This window comes from Phascolarctos cinereus, unplaced genomic scaffold, assembly GCF_003287225.1.
Source record: "Phascolarctos cinereus isolate Bilbo 61053 unplaced genomic scaffold, phaCin_HiC Scaffold_4;HRSCAF=312, whole genome shotgun sequence".
Taxonomy (NCBI): domain Eukaryota; kingdom Metazoa; phylum Chordata; class Mammalia; order Diprotodontia; family Phascolarctidae; genus Phascolarctos; species Phascolarctos cinereus.
In genome coordinates this window covers 195668098-195681311 of record NW_027555847.1, presented here as the reverse complement: position 1 = coordinate 195681311, position 13214 = coordinate 195668098, and the positions used below count along the sequence as shown (strand labels likewise).

Below are 13214 nucleotides of genomic sequence, written 5' to 3'. Positions count from 1 at the left end.
TCCCTTAATACTATTTCACTTGGAGATCTCATTAGCTCCCTTGGATTAAATTACCATCTTTTTGCTAATGATTCTCAAATCTACTTAGGCAGCTACCTTAACCTCTCTGCCAACCTCTAGTCTTGACTCTCCAACTACCTACTAGATATATGGAACTGGATGTTCTGTAGATATCTTAAATGCTACGTGTCCAAAACTGAATTCATTATCTTTCCCTCTAAAAACTCTTTTCACTTCCAAACTTCCCTGTTGCTATTGAGGCTGCCACTTATCCTCCCAGTTCCTCCAGACTCACAAGTTAGGTGTCATCCTTGACTTCTCCTTTCTTTTTTATTCCTGATATTCATTCTATTGCCAAGGCCTGTCACTTTTACCTTCATAACTCTCACATACTCTGCCTTCTCTCCTCTTATACTACCACCACCCAGGAACAACCCTTATCACCTCAGACCTAGATTACTGCTCACCTCAGACCTAGGTTATTGCAAAAGCTTGCTGCTTGGTGTGCCTGATGTAAGTTTCTCCTCATTCTAGTCTGTCCGCTCGGCTGTCAAAGTGGTCTTCCCAAAAGCAAATCTGGCTATGTTATCTTTCTACTCAGTAAACTCCAGTGGCTCATTGTCATCTCTAGGATCAAATGTAGAATTCTCTTTATATCCACCCCCCAATATATTCTAGAATCTAGTGACACTGGCCTCCTTGCTGTTTTTCAAACAAGATACTCCATCTCCGAACTGGGGACATTATCGTTGGTTGTCCCGTATACCTGGAATATTCTTCCTCCTCATCGCTACTTCATGGCTTCCTTCATGGCTTCCTTCACGGCTTCCTTCATGTCCTAGCTAAAATCCCCCCTTCTGTAGGAAACCTTGCCCAATCCCTCTGAATTCTAGTGCATGCTTTCTGTTGATTATTTCCAATTTATCCTGTATATAGCTATTTTCATGTTGTCTCCCCCATTAATTTTGAGCTCCTTGTGAGAGCATGGACTGTATTTTGTATTTCACTAAATCCCCAGCACAGTTCCTGGCACGTAGTAGTTCTGAATAAATGTTTAGTGACTGACTGATTGGCCTTCCCCTCCCTCCCTTCCAAAACGAAACAAAACCAAACAGAAAACCCAAAAAATGTGGTCAGTGATTTCATCTCTGGTTTGAGAAAATCGCAGAAGTCCCTATGCATAGCTAAGGACATATTTCAATTTTCTATGACAATCTGGCTGAAATATATGATTTGATAAATGAGAGAGGGAAAGATTTTACCCCCTTCCTGGTTATGATTCTCTAGGTTTTAAGAGCTAGACTCATATTATTTTTGGGAAGGAGATAACCAAAATGTACCATCCAGGAAATGATTAAAGGTAAGATTGAGACACCTGAAGGATGTGTCACCTAGCATGAGTTTGTAAAAAGGCAGTTACTGCATCTGCCAAAGGTCCTCTGAGGTCTGGGGAGTGAGGAGATTTCAGTTATTGTCAGAGGAAACTGTATTGTGCTGCATGGTTCACTGTCCAGTCTCTTATATCTTATGGGATTTAGGGAGTCAAGGAGAAGGTGTAGACCTTCCTGAACCATAGTAGTTCATGAGAGTTAGTTCAGGGTAAAAAAAAAAATCAGACTTCATTATTCAGTAAAAGGAACACTTTCTTGGAGGAAGAAACAGGTTACCTGGAATTTGAAACAGGGAAACAGGAAAAGTCTGGCACATGAGATAGCAGAATTGAATTGCTGAACCAACATCTGAACCAGGGAAAGTCAAGGATAAGATGACCTCATTTTGGAGATTCCTAGGGACAGATGAGAGGGGAATTTGAGAGTCATGACTACCTGGCTATATCTGGGAATGCCTTGTCTTCTGTTTGACTCTGGCTTACAGGTTAACATCTGAATGTGCAGTGGGTGTGTCTGTTCTCATTTACTGCTGAATCTTACTTTGAGGGATATTTAAGGTCTGCTAAATATTAGAGTTTGCTTATAACTCTGCTCCTATACTCTGCGTAAGTAGTTTAGGTAAAGATTGATAAGAATGTCTAATTAAAGAGCTGGCATGCTACTATGTTTGGCATTTGCTTTCAGTTGATTCCTTTGGTGAATATGAGAAATGTGAATATTGGGTTGAATTTTTTTGGAGAGTCCCTACTTTTCCTTTTTTTTTTTTGTCCTCAGTATCCACATATACCTCAAGTTATCATTCAGGAAGATCTTTGTTCATGAGGAATCTATTTCTAAGACAATCTGAATTAGAGAACAATGCAGTCTTTCATATTGCCTTTCATTTTCTGGTGTTTGGGGGCAGGCTTCAGTTTTAGAATTTCAGAATTGTTTTGTGTGTATTTGTTGTTATGTGTGTAGAATGGTTTAACAGGACTCTTGGAAAGATTGCTAAAAAATTGACAGGGTAGCTGGAAACATTGACACAGCTACGGCAGCAATATGTCAATCAATCAACCACTGAGCTAGATACTTGATACAAATATAAGAAATGAAACTGTTTCAGCTGTTAAGTAGCTTAGATTCTTTGGGGGAGAAAACATGTACATATCCAATAATATGCAGATTAAATTCAAAATAAATGTGAGATAGTTAAATTCAAAGTAATTATAGCGGTTGAGACTAGGAAGTATTTCATGGAGAAGGCACTTGAGCTGAAGGAAGTGAAAGATCCTTTTAGGTAGGGTAGGGAAGGGAGTATATTCCTATGATGGGGAATGGCCATGTAAAGTGTTGTGTATGTGAGGAACAGATAAATGGCCAGTTTGGTTACACCAGATGGTGTGGGAAAGGAAGTAACATATAATGGGCTGGGAAAGTAAGGTTGTGGCTAATCATGAAGGACTTTAAAATCTAGAGTTAATATTTTGTTTTTGAAGCAATGGGGAGTCAGTGGAGTTTATTGAATAGTGGAGTGATATAATCAGAGCTACGTATGAGGAAAATCACTGTGTCAGAAGTGTGGAAGATGGATTGGAGTGAGAAGAGACCAGTTGGGAAGACACTGTGGTAGTACAGACAAAAAGTGAAATAAAGTGGTGATTGTGTGAACATACAGAAAGGGAAAGATGTGAGAAGTAAAAACTCTTAAGATTTGTCAGTTGATTATATATGTGGAGTGAGGGAGAGTGAGGAATTGAGGATAACACTAAAGCTGAAAACATGGTAGATCGTAAGGATGGTAGACCTCTCAACAAAAAATAGGGAAATTAAGAAGAGTGGTGATTTGGGGGAAGATGATGAATTCTGTCTTGGACATATTGAGTTAAAGATGTCTCTGGGATAGCCATGGAGGTCAGCAGAGAGTCAGAGACTGGATGCGTAGATCTATGATTGTCTGACTAGAGGTGATACTTAAAATCCAAGGGAGCTGATGAGATCATTAGTATCAAATGAGAAAACATGTAAAATGCTCTGCCAACCTTAAAATGCTACATAAATACTAGTTATTATAATTATTATCGAGAGAAACTATATAGAGAGAAGTAGGGCCCAAAACCATGCTTTGGGGGTACTCTGACTATTAGGGAGCATGATGTGGATGGTAAGTCAGCAGAAATAGACTGAGCAGTGGTCAGATGGGTCAGAGGAGAACTAGGAAAAAGTAGTGTAACAAAAAAAAATTGAGAGAAGAAAGTATCTAGGAGGAGTAGGATGTTAAGGTTAAGTACAGCATCTTTCTTAGGATTAGGGCTGAGAAAAGACCATCAGATTTGGCAGTTAGGAGATCACTGGCAATTTTGGAGAAGAGTCTCAATTGAGTCATGAGATTAAAAAGGTTTGAAGAGTGAGTAAGAGAAGAGGAAGTAGAGGCAACAAGGATATATAGTTTTTTCCTATGAGTTTTGCTACAGAGGAGAAAATGCTAAATTTAAATTTAAAGCTAAATGTTGTACTGAGGACTTGATTAAGCTTCATTTCTATGTGAAAATGTCTGGTATAGTGAGAAGAACACAGAATTTGGAATCAGAGGATTTAGGTTCAGATGCTAGCAAAAAGTCTCTTGACTTTTTTGGGCTCCGTTTTCTTCATCTTTAAAATGAGGAGTTTAGACTCTCTAATGTCGCTTCTAGCACAAAACTATTATACTGCAGTTAAATATCAAAGATACTATGCCTTTGGACAGACAAGGAATTTTTTTTCCAAGTTACAGAATTGAACGGCTAAAGTTTCCAGTATGTAGGAAGCAGTACCATTTGCCATACAATGTTTTCAGTTGCATAAAGGCATTTTTGAAATATAAATTATACACATATATCAACCAAACTTCAAATTTATGGCATAGCATTGTTATAAAAAGTAGAAGTATACTTTTGATGAGAAGTATCCTTCCCTAGGCAGTTGGTGGCACAATGGATAAAGTGCTATCTGGACTATTCTGGAGTATGGAACTATCTGGAGTATGGAAGATTCATCTTCTTGAGTTCAAATCCAGCCTCAGACACTTCCTATATGAGTGACCTTGGTCAAGTCACTTAGCCCTATTTGCCTCAGTTCCCTCATATGTAAATGAGCTGGAGAAGGAAATGGCAAGCAACTCCAGTATCTTTGTCAAGAAAACCCTAAATGGGGTCATGAAGAGTGGGAACGAATGAAGAATGACTGATCCTCCTTCCTCAGACCATGCATTTTGATTTTAGGTTTGGAAAATAGGGATTCATGTATAGGCACTAGACCTGTGATTTCATTGGTATAAAGAACTCCCAACTTAGGAAACTTCCTCCATCAGCTTACACTGGTAACTTCTTTGTTGCTTATGGTCTCAGAGAGTTACCTAGAGCAGTGAAAAATGAAGTAACTTCCCTAAGTTCACCCAGCTATTGTGCTTTAGAGGTGAGACTTGAACATATATGTCTTCCTGGCTTTGAGGTACCATAGCCTATCTTATCAGATGCTGGGCAAACTGTGGTATTGAAATTGGATTGGTAGGTGGGTGAAAACAATCAGCGGACAAGAATTTAAACGTGCCCTATATTCTAGCCATTATGCACCAGAAATAGAAGTACAAAGAACGAAAAAGTCCTTATTTGTAGTAAGCAGGTAGGTCTGGGGGTGGGGTTGGTATATATTACATTTTGGGCCAAGGATTTGAAATTTGCTTCAGACCACTATGTTATTCAAGTATAGTGGTCTTTTCACCATACCTACTACTTCAAAGGGATTTTACAGCTTCCTGCATGTGACATTGGAGTCATATTGATTAACTTCTGCTGTGACAAAAAGTATATATTTGGGCAGAAATTGTGGACTATCTAATTGACATGCCCAATTTGAGAAAAAGCAACAAGGTATAAAAATAGCATACTCCACTTAATATTGTTTACTGGATCCCTAAAAACCACAATTTTAAACAAATTAGTGTCATAGGAAACAGTTTTTATGAGGCTTTGAGACCTTATGTTGGAATTTGATCAGAAAGCTTTAATGATGTTATTGCCAAATAATGTTGATGAGAGCAGTACTTTGACATTTTATCGTGTGTAGGAATAATAACGGAGACAGAACACAGGTAGTGAGAGGGACTGGTAATGTAAAAGAAAAGGATCAACTGAGGTGGATTTCCAGGAATTGATAGGAAAATGAATTAAAGTTTGTAGCCTTTTCATGTTGGCTGAGGGTTTGCTTTCTCAACAACAGCAGTGTTGACTAGAGATGAAGCACAGACATATTGGAGTTTTGTTTTGACCTACCAAGTCACACTACTACTTATCTTTGACTTTCTACTCTCCTTGATCTTCTCTTCGCTAATTCAAAATATTTAAAAAAAACAAAACCAAACCTTGGATTTAGAGGCAGAAATTGCCCCACCACTTGAGAAAGAGGGCTTTTTTCTTTGACTTTTCCCATCTATAGAAATGCCATAAATTGTTGAGATGCAAGTGATACTTTTATCAAAGGTTTGTTGCTATATGGAATGTAGCTGAAACATTGAATAGTTAACACCTGTTGTTTAAGTGTGGCCACATCTTTGGGTTTTCTGTAACCTGAACAATGTGTTCACAGTGAATCCTTTGTAATACTGCAAATGAGTCCTAATTTGAGGTAGCTAGGTGGTGCAATGGATAGAGCCCTGGGAACAAACATTTATTAGGTGCCTACTTTGTGCCAGGCACTGTATTAAGTACAAATATCAGTTCATTTGATCCTCACAGCAACCTCGTTCAGTAGAGCTGCTATTATTATCCCTATTTTACAGTTGAGGAAATTGAAGTTGACAAGAGGTTATATGACTTAGGGTCATGCAGCTGGTAATGTTGGAGGCTAGATTTCAACTTAGGTCCTTCTGACTACTACTTGACTGCCTCAAATAGAGACTCATCTTCAAAACTACCCAAACTGTGAAGAACAGTGCTCACAGAAAAGAAATGAGAAAGTAAAATATTTATTTGTTTGTACAGAAAGCTTCTTGCTCTCAAGGAATTCACAGTCTGATGGGGGAGACAGCATGCATCCAACTGTGCACAGACAAGCTACATATAGGATGAATTGGATATAATCTCATGGAGAAAGCACTAATATTAAGGGGGATTGGGAATGGCCTCTTGTAGAAGGTAAGATTTTGTCTGAGACTTAAAGGAAGCCAGGGAAGTTGGGAGGCAAAAATGAGGAGGAAGAGCATACCAGGCTGGAGGAACAGCCACCGAAAATTTCCCATGTCAGGGATGGTGTGTCTTGCTTGAGGAGCAGCAAAGCTGTTGGAAGAGATCAGGTATAGAGCAGTATTGGACTATATGTCCTCTGTCTGAGTCCCATCATAGCTAAATTAAGAGAGGAAGATAAGGCCATGCATTCTTCAGCTACATCAATTCATAACCATAGTCTGACAAGGAATAGACAAGTTATAGTTTGCATCAATAGCAGGAATATCTACATCAACAATATCATGGATCCTTGAAGTACCAAATTATTATATAATTTTGTTCTATTTTAAGGAGAAGTGAGCAGGCTTGAGATATCATATGTATTACAAATATTTGCTAGAGAAGTTACCAAGCCTCAAATTTGTATTGGCATCTGTCGTACCTCTATTAAAAAAAAACACAACGAAACAAAACAAAGTATTAATTCCCTGCTCCAACTTGCCCCTGTAGTAATGTCAGATCATCCTGTTTCATGATTCATCTTGTTTTTTACAAACTCAGAGTTGCCCCACTAAATCCAACTGTCATATTTGGTGAAGAAGTAAGTAAATATTAAACTAATATCCTAAGAGACCCAGTGGTCTCATTAATTGAAACAGAATTTTCTTAAAATGGGACATTCCCAGGGTGGTATGCAAAGGCCTTGTTTGAGTTACTCATATTAAGGTGTGTGTTTGGATTTCTGAGTGATTGAAATATGAGTAGTGAAGCACAGAGAGAAATGTTCCTTGATGTGAGATATTCCTTTTCTGTTTGTTTTTCTTGAACACATTAGTTCATTCTGCTGAGAATATTGTAATTAACATTTATGCTGTACATCTTGATTCTGAACCATTTTCAGATATATTTCCTTGTTCATTTCATTAAAAAGGCATTTTGAATAGTTTTTGAATCATGGGACTAGGAGGGAAGACTATTGAATTCTCTCTCACTGATTAAATCATCTCATACTTTCAGTATCTTAGTGAATCTGAGAATTTGAGCTAAATGGGATCATGTGATCCAACTCCTTCATGGAATCAAAATCACAGAAATTTCAAAGTTGAAAGGACTTCTAACAGTGCTCCCCCCCCTTTCCCTCTGCTGTAATAGGATTTTGTGTCTTTTCCTGTAATGTAATTTACCCTTGTCTGCCTCCTCCTTTCTCAGTAGTTTTCTAAGATCAGATTGATCCACTTATTTGGATCCCTTTAACCCACTTGATTAGATTTTTTTTTATCATTACATCAAAGTCAACTAATATCCACCCTCTTTATGTATACTCCTTTAACAAGGTGTAATAACAATACAGTTCTCAAGGGTTGCAAGTCTCATATTCCCTTGTAGGGGTTTAAACAGCCCCCCCCATTAACAACATATTGTATCCTTCTGTCCCATTTACCTTTTTAAGTCCTTCTTGAGTCCTGTACTTGAAGATCAAATTTTTTGTTGAGCTCTGGTCTTTTTATCAGGAAAGTTTGGAAGTCTCCTACTTCGTTGAATATCCACCTCCTCCCTTGAAAAATGGTGCTCATTTTTGCTGGGTAATTGATCCTTGGCTGCATTCCAAGCTCCTTTGCCTTATCATGTTCCATGCCCTGCGGTCTTTTAATGTAGAAGCTGCAAGGTCCCGTGTAATCCTGACTGTGGTTCCATGATATTTAAATTGTTTCTTTCTGGCTGCTTGCAGCACCTTCTCTTTCATCTGGTAATTTTGGAATTTTGCTATTATATTTCTTGGCGTTGTCAATTTGGGATCTCTTTCAGGTGGTGAGCAGTGGATTCTTTCTATGGTTATTTTCCCTTCTGGTTCTAGGACTTCAGGCAGTTTTCCTTTATGATTTCCTGAAAGATACTGTCCAGGCTCTTTTTTTCATCATGATTTTCAGGTAGTCCAATAATTTTTAAATTGTCTCTCCTGAGTCGATTTTCCAGGTTTGTTTTACTGATGAGGTATTTTACATTTTCATCTATTTTTTCATTTTTTTGTTTCTGTTTGACTGATTCTTGCTCTCTCATAGAGACATTAGTTTCCATTTGTCCAATTCTAGTTTTTAACAGATTGTTTTCTTCTGTTAGTTTTTGTACTTCCTTCTTCAACTGGCCAATTGTGTTTTTTAGGGACTTGTTTTCTTCAGTGTACTCTTCTGTTAGTTTTTGTCCTTCCTTCTTCAATTGGCCAATTGTGTTTTTTAGGGACTTGTTTTCTTCAGTGTATTTTTTTTCCAATTGGCCAATTGTATTTTTTGAAGGACTCTTTTACCTCTCTCATTTGACTATTAAAATCCTTCTTGAGCTCTTCTAAGAAGGCTTTTTGGGCTTCAGACCAGTTCATATTCCCTTTTGTTGTTGCAGATGTGGGTTTGTTGACAATGTTGTCCTCTTCAGAATTTCTGTCTTGATCTTCACTCTTCTCATAATATGAATCTATGGTACGTTTCTTTTTACTCATGGTGTTTCTTTATTCCCTGGCCTTTAAAGAGATTGAGCTCTCCTGCTGGGGAACAGAGGGTACTGACCCAAGCTTCTTGTGTTGGGAGCCTAGGTCTTGGTCACTGGCTTTGTTGCTGGGGCCTCTTATGCTGGAATTGGAGGCTGTAGGTTTCTGGCAGCTTACCTTGTGTTGGGCTGGAATCAGCAAGGCTGGAACTTTCAGGCAATTCTAGGTTGCCTGCTTTTCCTTTCCTTTAGCTTTCTTCAGCTCCTTTTAGATGGGTACTGCATGGTGTTTATCTGCCTGGGGCCCCCTGCAGTGTTGTCTCCCTAGTTTCTGCTAATGTACTGGGAGATTCCTTTGCGGTGGAGTTGGGGGGGCTCCTGGTGGTTTTCTGAGCTGGTTTCCACCGGTTCCCCCGCCCTCACTGAGGCACTGGAGGTCCAGGTGTTGGTGTTTGCCTGCTCTACCACCTGGGCTTCAGGATTTCTTCACAATTGGAGGCTTCAGGGCTCCTACAGCTCACCTGGTGTTGGGTTGGAATCAGCAAGGCCAGGGCTTTAGGAAGCCTTTAGGTTGTTTTCTTCACCTCCTTTCAGATGAATGCCGCAGGGTACTTGTCTGCCTGGGGCCCCTTGTAGTTCTGCCTCCCTTATTTTTGCTGAGGCACTGGGAGACCCGTTTGCTGGGCTGCTGCACTGCTGCTCCTTGTCTTTCTTCTAGTTCAGGTGTTCCAGGGTGTTTTTTTTGGGGTGATATTTTCTGGGTTTTCAGAGGTTGATAGGGGAGAGTGAGAGCGACTACCTTTTCACTCCGCCATCTTGGCTCCCGGAAGCCGAACCTGAAAGGAACTTTTAAAGTCATATAATACAAACTTACTCTCAAATATCCCCAATAAATAGTCATCCAGTCTTCCCTTAATGAAAAGCTTATAAGGCTGCTTGGTGTGCTTTTGGTCCAAAAGCTCAGACTAAATTCATGTATTTTATTACTCATCATCTTTTCCTTCCCTCCCTCTTCCTTTTCTTTTACCCCCACCTTCCATTTCCAAAGTTCTTAATTGGTAAATTAAATATAGGTAATTAAATCCAATCATGTGACTAATTTTTCTTAGTGAGATATTAATTGCCCATTCAAATTGTTACCATTTTTACTTAAAGCTGGGGCTTTAAAAAAAACCCTGGCACAAAAAACCCCCAAAAACTTAAGAATTTTTTGTACCTATGGGGATAGAGTGTGCAGGCAAGGTCTACAAAATAGCTCTATTAATGGACCCGTAGCCTTGAACTTTCCTTCATAAAGATTATGTTCTGGTTACTTCCTTCCATTTCTTCATTAGACTTCCAAGGTACATTTGCAACTACTTCCCCAAAACACAGGCTTCAAAAACCCCAACTAATTAAAAGCCTTAAATAGCACAAGAGCTTATAAGACTCTGAAAGCCAATTAAATAATAGTGATCTTGTATCTCACAGTGGGTTGGGTAGTAGAGTAGCAAACACTGTGATTGGTAGGAAAAGTAGCCTCTCCCCTTCACCCCCAACAAATTAAGCACTTAAGACTGTTAACTGTGTGAGGCATAGGCTTTCAACACCATGACCTTTTATCTTTTTGTGTACTTTTGGAGGGTGAGAATACCACTGAGTGTATATGAATTATATAGCTGCTGTGGGTTGAGAAACCAGCCTGTGTGTAGGGGCCAGGGAAAAAGGGGAGGAAGGAGAGTGAATGAATGATGGTTAGGAAAGGGAGATTTGAGTGTTGAAATCTGAATGATGTTTCCCACCCTTTGATTATCCATTTATTCAGGCACCCCATTTAGTATTCATGTTTTCTGTAATTCTTCACAAACTCAAATCAAAGCCTTTGCAGATTTTTGGATATTTTCAAGGGATTAAAAAAAACAACAACTTGTAAAGAGCCTGGTTTAGTTTGAATATTTAACTTCTTTAGAAAAGAGATCACCCACTCAGAGTTGGTTTTCAGTTATCTGGGTGGAAGAAAAATTAGGAGACCAGATCTTCAGAAAAATTTATCTTTGCCTTATTGTTTTCTATGCCTATTTGCTACCTTGCTAACTCTAATTGACTAGAAAGATGTGTCTACAATAGCAAGAAAAAATTTGGAGGGAAACTGGCATTTCTAATAGAGATTGAAAAAAACTCAGAATTTTTTTTTAAATTAAGAGACTACTTAAATGGTTTTGGCCTGTCCTGCCTGAATACATTTATTTTGTGATTTTGCCATTGGTTCCTTTTGACAATCTTCTGACTTGTAAGGTAATGGTAAAAGGGGAGAAGATACTAAGAATAGTTTATATTTATATAGTGCTTTTCAGAGTGCTATTTATATATACACATGTATGTATATATTCATATCACATATACATATGTGTTTGTGTACATGCGTATATACATATACACATATATGTCTGTGCATATTTCCAGTTTCATTATAGATGAGGAAACTGAGGTTGATAAGAGACCAAGAAGCTTATCCACCACCTCATGACTAGTAAATGGCAGTGCCAAGATATTAACTCAGGTCTTTTGAATTCAGTCCTTGTAAAGCTCCCACTACTCCAATGGATGATCTCAGGTATGGACTTGTTTAGAGAAAATTTGAACCACTTTAACTATCCTGTAAACAAAAAAAAAAATATTTCAAGCATGGAAATAAACCTTTCTTTCTGAAAACTTAATTTTCTGGGGAAATACACATTTGCTTTGGAGTCCTTGGAGTAAGAAAATAAAATACTTACTAATGATGGGCATGATGAGGCCACAGGAGGCTTAATTAATGAATGATTTAAAGATATGTGGAGAGACCCACAGAAGAGTGTCTTAAAGGCCTTAGCCAGGAGAATGCTTTCCTTTGGAATGGATGGATTCTTTAATTTATGGAAATCTCTGGTTCTGCCTACTCAGTGCAAGCCTGTGCTTACTAAATAACGGCTGATGAAATCCAGGTTGATTTAGACTTGATGTAAGGAAAAACTTTCTGTTTCCCAAGATGATTAAGGAAAAAAGAAAAAGAACCTACCTGTTCTAAAATACTTGTAGCAGCTCTGTTTGTGGTGGCAAAGAACTGAAAAAATGCAGGGATTCCCGTCACTGGAGAATAGCTAAACAAATTGTGGTATATGATTGTGATGGAATACTACTGTGCTATAAGAAATGATAAGCTCAATGTTCTTAGAAAAACATGAATAGACTTGCATGAAATAATGAAGAGCAAAATGAGCGGAATCAAGAGAACATTGTATGCGGTAATAACAATAGTTTCAAGAACAACTTTGAATGACTAAGTCATTTTAACTATTATAAATACCCAAAATATCCACAAAGAACATACAAAGGAAGACACTATCTGTATCCAGTGAAAGAAGTGATAAGCAGAAGTATGTATAGAATGATTTTACATATACATATTTGTGACTAATGGTAGCTATCTCTAAGATGGGGGAGGGAAGAAAAAAAGAAAAAGAAAGAAATTTATATGATAACTTTATATATTTAAAAGGAATAGCAAGTTGTACATAATAGATTTGCAGTTTTGTGTACAATCATCTTTTTTCCTATTCTACTGTGTTATGGAAATATTTGTTTTGTTTCTTCAGTTCAGAATAAAATAAATAAATTATATATATATATATATATATATATGTTTTTTAAAAGAGTAGAATGGACTGGCTCAGGACATAATGGTTTCCTGGTTACTGAAAGTCTTCAAGCACACACTTCAGGCACTCATAGTGAGGATTCTTGGTTAGGTGCAAATTGACTTTCTATTTTGATATAATAAGAATTGTCCATTTTATGTCTCATAATGCTCCTTTTTTCTTGCTTGGTCATAAATTCTTCACTTCTTTGTAGATCTGACAGGTAAACTATTCCTTGCTCTCCTAATTTTCTTATGATATCACCCTTTATGTTGAAATCATGTACCCATTTTGATCTTATCTTGCTATATGGTGTAAGATGTTGGTCTTACAAGTTGACTTTCTGAAGTCTTTTCCAAGTCTGAGATTCTGTGATTTTATGAAAAAAACAATAGAATAGATAAACTTTTGGTTAATTTTATTAAAAGAAAGAAAGAAGAAAACCAAATTACCAATATCAAAAATGAAAAGGGTGAATTCACCACCAATGAAGAGTAAATTAAAACAAT

The 13214-nt window shown here is 37.8% G+C and overlaps 1 protein-coding gene across 3 annotated transcripts in view; it reads left to right on the top strand.

The window, feature by feature from the left end:
* The window catches only part of MOB3B (MOB kinase activator 3B), a 283599-nt gene that overhangs the window by 27831 nt on the left and 242554 nt on the right, over window positions 1-13214 (top strand). Inside the window, exon 1 of one of the 3 annotated variants that reach the window (XM_078152839.1) lies at window positions 6413-6541. The exons of the other annotated variants lie outside the window; for them this stretch is intronic. The gene's annotated coding sequence lies outside the window, so the exon portion shown is untranslated. Of the gene's footprint in view, window positions 1-6412; window positions 6542-13214 lie in introns of those variants that run through there. 3 annotated transcript variants of the gene reach the window in all.